Below are 8,736 nucleotides of genomic sequence, written 5' to 3'. Positions count from 1 at the left end.
CTCCTGCTGCACAGGCAGGAGCTGTTGGCTCCTTGTTTTCAGGGCTTTGGGCTGTCATTTGTCACTGTCACCTGTCACATCCCCTGAAGTCCAGCAGAGTGACTGGTGTGGTTTGTGTGTCTAAGGCTGGTGTAGGTGTTGGTGTCATGTCAGGGATGATGTGCCAGGAGCAGTGGAGCAGATTTAACCTCGTGTCTGTGGCAGTCAAGACCCACCTATCCCTGCTTTTTGGAATGTCCCATGTTCCTCTTTGTACCCTAGAACTAGGAAAAGTTGGTAAAATGACATATAATCAAGTAAATCAATGTGTTTTGATGTCCACGCAGTGTTTTCATGGATAATATTAATAATAAGTCACCTTTCTTCACGTAATGGTCCATATCATTATTATATAAGATGATATGTAGTTTGGGTACTTTAAAGATAATCTGATCAATGACAAGACATCATTAATAAAATTGTATCTAAAATATAAATAACTGTGTATTTAAGTAATAGGGGAAAGAGACATTTTGAACATTTTGTACATTAGGGACTAACAACCTCACCCCCCAAAAAAAAAAAATCCCAACAAAAAACCCAACACACAGCCCCCCCCCCAAAGAAAAAAAAGAAAAGAAAAAAATGACAAAACCTAAGTGATAACATCATCATGTTCAGCACAGGTTTTGGCTCTGCTAAACTGAGTTTAATGTAGCACAACAGCAGGAGATGGACTAGTCCTGGTTTGCATTTTAACAGGGTATATTTTTCTCAGGCACAAACCAAAATAAGGTCAGTGTCTTAGTTTGAAAGTCAATTAACTCAGGGAGCAGAATGGAAGTTCATCCCAATCCACTAATGTGCAACTCCACAGTAATTACTGCAGGTCTTTGTAGTGGCTTCAGGAAAGGAAATCAGTGTTCTGGAGGAAGAATCTACAAAATGTTTGCTTTGGTTCTGGGGCCTTCAATGATGATGAATAAATAATTGGGGTAGTTTTGTTTTACAAAACCGTTATAAAGTCCTGGAGGGCTGGGATTGATTTTGTTGTTGTTGTGAATAGAATTCTGCAGAGTGAGGGAAGCAAGAGGCAAAGGAGGATCAGGTCAGTTTTTAAGCTGTGAGTTACCATTTAATTTAGGTGTGATAACCACTTACCTACACTTCCCACCTCTCAAAGCAGGGGCAGTTTGACTGAAAACACACACAGTAAATATCTTAAAGAACCTAAAATTCAGATGCTCCTTCTCTAAAGAGAATATTGTTGATGACATACTTAATTTCAGCACGAAAACAATGAAAACTTCGGCACAAAAATGCCTTTCAGTGTCTAATGTTTGTGGTGTTGGAAGGGACTGATCAAATCCAAGGGTCTTCACTTTCATTGCAAAGGACCAGGGAGATGGGATAAGGATTTTTCCTGCAGGGGTATGAAATATCAACAAAACTATAATGGAAAAATAGATCATTTACAGGAAAAAAAAAAGTTGAATGGGACATAAAATAAGGGCTGTGACTCAGTCACCCAAATCTAAAAACTGTATGTCACTTAATACTTACTTTTTTTTAACCACTTATGGTCTATTGAGTTCAGGGCTGACTTGGGTTATTAAAAAGATGCATAATGACATGAAATACCTGCAGAGAAATTAGATGTTTCTATTATGTGGGTTTGATTCGAAGTTGATATCTTATTTCACAAATATTAATCTACTTTCTTGTAAAGCAGCTCGGTTTTAGGTAGCAATCAATCCTGAAATGCAATTACACGTTGTGTAAGAACGGAATGTGAGAGTTTCAGTCTTCTCAGGGTCCAGAGAACGGGGGATTCACGAGTTGTAGAGTTCTGAGCCCACCAGGCTGCACTGAAGTTACTGGGATTTATGGCATTGTGAGCAGGGTGTGCAGAGGATGGAATCAGTCTCTTCTTGAAGGAGGTGTCAGAGAAAATATAGAACATGTGAAATGTGATTTGATGGATTTTCTTTTTTTTTTTTTAAGGGTTTATGTTTATATTTTGATGAGTGGGGTCGGGACCCCCAGCTTGCTAAGCAGTTGAGAATATTCAGAGTGTGACTCTGCTGGAACAGGCATTTATTTTACAAAAGCTGGAGGATCATGAGATTATTATATTGGGCCCGACGTCTGAAGGCAATCAAAGAGAGAAAAGAACTAAACCCACCCCCCTGGCTCGCTGCCAAACAACCTGAATCCCGGCAGAGCAGGATAATAACACCAATTGGCTCATTATCTTCTTTTAAAAAAGCCATTTCCATTCATTCTGTTCCCTAATTGCTACCCTGGCCAGCTCTTCATTCACATCGGGCTGTTGTTTGGGCTGCAGAGCTCAATTCTGGCCCTCTGGGGTTTCAACCCCTGGTTTGAACTCCAATCTGTGGGACCTGCAAGTCAGAGCCCGGCAGGGCTTTAGAAGGAGGGTTTTGCTAACAAGCAGAATTAATACTCTCATCATTTAGCACAAATGACTTGTGTGGATGTTGTTTAAACTCACATATGACACGGTCAGAAATGACTCCAGAATAGCCAGTTTGGGATAGTTTGAATCCCCCCGATGGATAACACTGCTCTGTGTGGAACACTGAGGTGAACCAGACTTATATCTTAAATACTTGGAGTGAGGTGAAGACTAAACCATCACTAATGGCTTGTCTCAACGAGTTCTGACACCAGGAAATTAAAATTGGGTGTGAAAAAATGTATTAAGTGTTCATCCGCTCTGCACCCAGAATGGAGGTTTTGGTCAAATTTGGCCTCACAAGTGGTGTGTGCGACTCACAATTCACAGATAAATTTAATATGAATCCACTCCTTGCCACAGAATATCACAGGGCTTGGATGTTTCTACGTGTGTCTGATTTCTGTGTTCTGCTCCAGTCTGCAAATAGCCATTTATAAAATTGGGATGTGAAAATCTGGAGTGACTCAGTTCATTATTAAACCTGAGAGACTGCAGATAATTACCTTTGCATACCATTAAAATCGTTCATAAAAATTGACATTATTTTAAGGTTCAATGAGAGGTATGCGACTAAAATAGCATTAAAATTTTATATTTTCCTTTCTACAAATACAATGACATTTAAAATATGACATTTGGAAGCCAGAACCTCTAATATCAAATAATGTCAGCGTGTGTGGCAGTATTTCTGCCCTGACTAGAGACAAATGGCTGTCAATGTCACCTTCAGCACCTGCCATCACTTATTATCAGCCCTGAAGTTCTGGTGGGAGAAGTTTTGTAGCATTTTATAGCCATCAGGAAAGTCAATTAATTAGTCTCTGCTGATATACAAACGGTGCAATTACTTCACCGTTCCCTTTGATTTTTGTTGACCAAAAAAACTTTGGAGCCCAATTAAGACGTTGTGGGATCGCAGCTCCCGTTCCTGGGTGCTCCAGGCTCAGGATTTGCTGTGTGCAACTCTTATTTTTTTCATCTACTTTGCTTTTGCCCTCATGTGCTTCCATCTGTGTTGCTCTTAAAGGAAAGCCCTTCTTTGGAGTGCTCCTCCTTTCAGAGCTGGAACACAGAGAGTTTGGGTACAAAGGGAATGGGTTCAGTGCCAAACCTTGCCGAGTTCCTATTTAAAAATTATTTCACCCAAATATCCAGCTGTAAAAATGTGGGTTTTACTGTGTTGAGACCTTTCTTTTTCCTCTTTTCATCAGATATCTGCAATCGTGAATCAACTCAATGTAGCACTTCCCAGTATGGTTTAGTGGGGAGGGTCATATCTGATTGAAGGTTGGGCTTGATGGTCTTGGAGGTCTTTTCCAACCTTAATGATCAAAAGATTCTCTAATCACATACCAGCCTGAACCCTGACATTCTAGTTAGCATTTCATCAGGGCCCCAGTCCGTAAAATTGCATATAAAAATCTTAAGTTCTTTGAGGAATTTGTTTTTGTTTGGTTTAGAGATTTTTGGGGTTTTTTTAATGGAGTTCTGAACAGCATTGTGGTGACTTCTTAGGAAGCTCAGACAAGTCTTCACTTGGTTTACAGATTGATTTCTGAAGGTTGATGGCAGGACCTCTCACTGAACTTCATCACTGAGTTGATTCTTTCTTCATAGTTCCACTTTGAGTTTAATGGTAGAGCTGAGAATTAGGGGAGTTTTGTTTAAAAAATTGCCATCAGATTTAGCAGCAGAAGGGATTTACAGGGCAAAATCATCCTCTCTTCATTAAAGCAGGACCCTGAGTTACTTTTTAAGAGGAAGGAAACTCTTCCCAGGACAGCTGAGGTGTTCACACCGAGAGGTGCCAACAGTCAAAGCTGATGCAGATGAGCAAAGAAAACACCCCACAAAAATAAAAGGGAAAAAGAGGCAGAAAATAAACCATAATTCCCTTCATTTTTATAGTACCCACATGTGCAAATCAAACCAGCTCCTTAATGCACACAACACTCTCAGATTTGTTTCCTGAGCTGAGCACCGGGGTTTGGTTGGAAGTTGGGTATCAACCACAAGTCAAAACGTGCCTTGAAACCAGTTCAGCAAGAAGAGTGGAAAGACAGACATTTGGGGTTTTTTTACTGCTCTGTAAAAGAAGCAAGATGGGAACACATCCCTTCGGATCAAGGAAGAGCTTAAAAAAACTCCTTCAGTTGTTGTAAGTTGTTATATTTTGTTGGTTGATTGGAAGCAGCACATTCTGCCTCCTCCAATATTAAGGTGAGTGTTGAAAGGTGTTCCAGAGGGAATCTGCCCTTGTGGGATTTGGGGAGGAAACGTGGATTCTAATGCTTCAAAAATCACACATTGAAAACTGGAGTCAATATTTATACGAGCTGTGGAAAATGAGAGACTTTCCGCCCAAGTTATGAGAGCGGGAGAATTTTAATAAAAAGTCAGGAAAGGGGCTCTTCTTTCATTTGCTCGGGGTTTGGGTGGGGGTTGGTTTGTTTGTTGTCTTCAGACGCATCTGAGTTTTATTCCCAGTGAGGGAACTCAGCTCCGAGACTGATGTGACAGTGACTCACCGAGGGAGGGAGATGGATGTCAGGGTTCTGAAAAGCATCCTTATGAAAACAATTAAAGCTTCAAGGGCCCATCATTAGTTTTAAAGCTGCAATAGACACAGAAGAAGGGAAGGCACTTCATTTTAAGATTGTCTTCTACACAGAAAAACAAGCTGAGTGCTCTACGTGTTTTTAGGAGACAGCAGAAACTCTTCCGTCTGCAGGTGGAAAACCTGACGCTGAGCCCTTGGAGCTCACACGAATCCAATTGCAAAACGGGCTCCAGCTTCAATTGTCTTTCTCTGAGCGCAGGTCAGGGGAAAAGCGTGAAGCTTAAATGAATTAATTCATTCGCCTCCCCAGATTGCGGCGACAATTACTCCCGATTGCTCACTTGTTTGTGTGATTACTCATCTCCCGGCACAACCCAACAATAGCGGCACCTTTGGAGCATAATGACCCACATCCCGGGATGCTCCAGGCATTCTTCTCCCGTGGGATGATGTGTAATTGAGGTATTGAGCTGCAGGCAGGCGGGAGGCACCGCGATTGTCCGGGGTCTTTAGCGTGGATGAGCTTCAGAACAGTCATCCCGCGTTCAAGGCAGGATAATTCACCTCGTTGTGCGTGTGTGTGTGGGGGTGCACCGGGTTCTTTGTATCCCGTTCCTAATTCCTAGAGCTGGGTGAGATCGATGCCATCCTTTCCATCCGGAGCCTTGAAGCTGGAGGATGTTGATGGAATTATTCATTTCTGCAGTCCCCACCCTGGAAATGAGCAATAATGCTGTGAAACACCCCGAAGTTTCGAAGTCTGACCGATCAAAGCAGTGCAGGAAGGGAGTGTGCGAGAGAAAGTTCAAGTTAATTGATGCTCACAGCAAAATAAACATTTAAAACAATCCATGTTCACGTGGAAGGGCTGGATCAAATTGCCTCCTCCAGCAGCTGGGGATGCTGTTCCCACCTGGATTTTCCGTGTGCTGCAGGTCAGTTCTGTGCCTGGAATTGTTCAAGGTTGTGTTGGAGCAACCTGGCCTAGTGGAAGGTGGCCCTGCCCATGGCAGGAACTTGGAAACAAGGTGAGTTTTAAGGTCCCTTCCGACCTGCCCTTGAAACGAATGCAAAAGAGGGAAAAAATGAGCACCCGTTTCTCTAGAAAATCCAGCTAGTGGAAAGCAAAATGGACAACAAAATGGATCAGAAAAAGAAATTAAAAAAAAAAATCAAATATGTTGAGGGAATAATGAGGAAGGGTAATCAGAATGACTCATTTAAAAGCCTCAATTAGACCCACTTCATGTTAGGGAGCCCTAGCAGGAAGGAGGGCATGGCTGGGGTGAGAGAATCAGTAGTGAGAAGCTATTTATGGTGGATAAGTCAGGTGAGGAAAAGGTAAGAAGAGTGGCATTTTATAATAACATTAATATTAGTCCTTTACTACCTCAGAAGTAAAAGATCTTCAGTGCTTATGGGTCAGTGGCCTCACAGAGAAAGCCAGAATTGCTGTGTGTAACAAGTCCTGAGACCACACCTGAATATCCTCTCTACAGCAGAGGCAATCTTTTGACTTGACATATCCAAATATTGTTTATATTCAGGGAATGCTTTTAAAACATGAAAGAAATTGATGTGACTGCAGAAGACATTGAGTAGTGAATGTGACCTTTCCCCAGGAAGCAGATTGTGATTCACATACACTCAAATTCATTCCCACGACACAGATTACTCAAACAACAGTCATTTTACCCTAAAAAATTTGGTCTCATCAACACCCAAATAATAATGAATATCCTCTAATACCCAAAGCAAATATTGCTCTATGGAGGGAAACTCTTCCAAGCTCTCCAAGTTTTTGTTTTCCCCAAGCTGTGCCCATAGTTAAGTGTGTGAGGTTCAAAGAGTGAATTCTTGAGAGGCAAGTGAAAGAGATGTTTCTGGATTTCCACTGAATAGCAAATGAACTCAGGGCCTGGGTAAGACAGGGCAGGGAACTGGTCTCCCTCTGCACTGTCTGACCCAAATTAGATCAGAAATCAGTGGGCTGTCAAGAATGAATCACACTGAATGTGCCTAATAATATAACTGGGCCCCTGACAAGAGGAGGTGGGAGAGGTTTGCACGTTTGAAATGCTAAAAGGACACCAGGAAAGAAGGGGGAGTCACACTGAGACTGTTCCCGTGGAGTTTGGCTGAAATCTGCCTAATGACAAGACTGGCTTTTCTGGCTAAGGGATGACACAGATTTTAGATCAGGTATCTTGTAAATGCTGCTTGCTTTTTACCTAATTTGAATTTGTGTTCATTTTTTTTCATAGGTGTTCTGGGGAAATTTTGGGAGGTGTCTGAGTCGTGTCCAGCTGAGCAGGGGAAGGAGCCACGGGCAGCAGTGGGACTCTGCAGGAATCCAGCCAGGAGCACCAGGGATGAGTCCCTGAGGAGAAACACAATCGTTCTTGTGGACAGATGACAATTTTCACTCCATCACTACATGGGCTTACCCCTGTCCCCCTCCTCCTCTGTGCCTGCTCCATCCCTCTGGACAATGGGATCGCACTCCGGTCCATGAACACCAGTCCTGGCTTGACAAGGTGTTGAATTACTCTTAGACCACCTCTCTAAGGGCTTGTTTTTAAAAATAAGTCCCTCAAATAGTGTCATATTCCTTAAATCCAGACACTGATGCTATCCACAGTGCCTGTATGCCCTACAAATCCAACAGGAGCAGTCTGCTGTAGAGCTACCAGGGAGGAATTTCGTTTCAATAGGAGCAAACAGGATTATTTTAGGCAGTTCTGTTGTCAATAGGTGGCAATGATATCCTGCACTGCAGCTCCCTAATCTATGTTTACAGTTTTCCACCGCCCCAGTTGGAAATTTTATAACAGAGTCTCCAGTTATTTATATCTGCAAAGTTCTGCATAGTTCTGCATTTCCCCATTATAATTTTTCATGTCACTATAGGCCAGCTATGGGGGAGGCATGGCATGACATTACTTTATTAAAGTTGACACTTTGCCTTGGATTGAATGAGTTTTCATCTGCTGTGCTTGCAGCCAAAAGTCATTAGAATTCCGCTCCTATTTTGCTATCAACTAATGTGCTCCAAAATATTTGCAGGAAATCAAATTTATAAACCAGTCAGACACAGACAAGAAAGAGAATGTAACGATCCAGGGTCGTGGTGCTGGTGTTTAGGTATTTAGAGCATGGAGGAGTTGCACTCAGGATCATTACTGGGGACAGACAGGGAATGTTTTCCCCAAGAGCTGTCACCGTTTCCCTCCCTGCTCCTGATTTATCCAGGACGACTCCCAAGCGTTTCAAAACACGTGTTTCCCCCTGCCTTATCACAAAGGGGTGATGACATTGAGAGGCTTCTTGCAAATTTGTCATCTTCCAAAGCTTTATGGAGCGAAAAAAGGCATCTTTCTGTTTGCTGAATCGATTTAAACCCACTCACACAAAACCACCGTGGGAAAACATTCAGGCAAATAGGAAAACGAGCCGGGATGGACACTGGCGAGGGCTTTTTGCCAGGGGTTGATCTGCTTTCTGGCAGGCTGGTTATTTTTATCTCTTAAAAACTGAAGAGAACACGATTTTCACAGCAGTTTTGCCCCTTGGTTCAGCTCCACAGCTGTGGATGGGCAGCGTTGGGGGTTGCTCATGACACACCTCCCCCACGCAGGGTTTTTAGGGGTTCCAGCGTTAAAATGTTGCTTTCAGAGCACAGCACGAAGGTTCAACTTCTAAAGTTGATAAACAA

The sequence above is a fragment of the Myiozetetes cayanensis genome, unplaced genomic scaffold (genome assembly GCF_022539395.1).
Source record: "Myiozetetes cayanensis isolate MyiCay16 unplaced genomic scaffold, myiCay2020 scf13, whole genome shotgun sequence".
In the NCBI taxonomy this organism is placed as follows: domain Eukaryota; kingdom Metazoa; phylum Chordata; class Aves; order Passeriformes; family Tyrannidae; genus Myiozetetes; species Myiozetetes cayanensis.
This window is presented reverse-complemented; position numbering follows the sequence as displayed.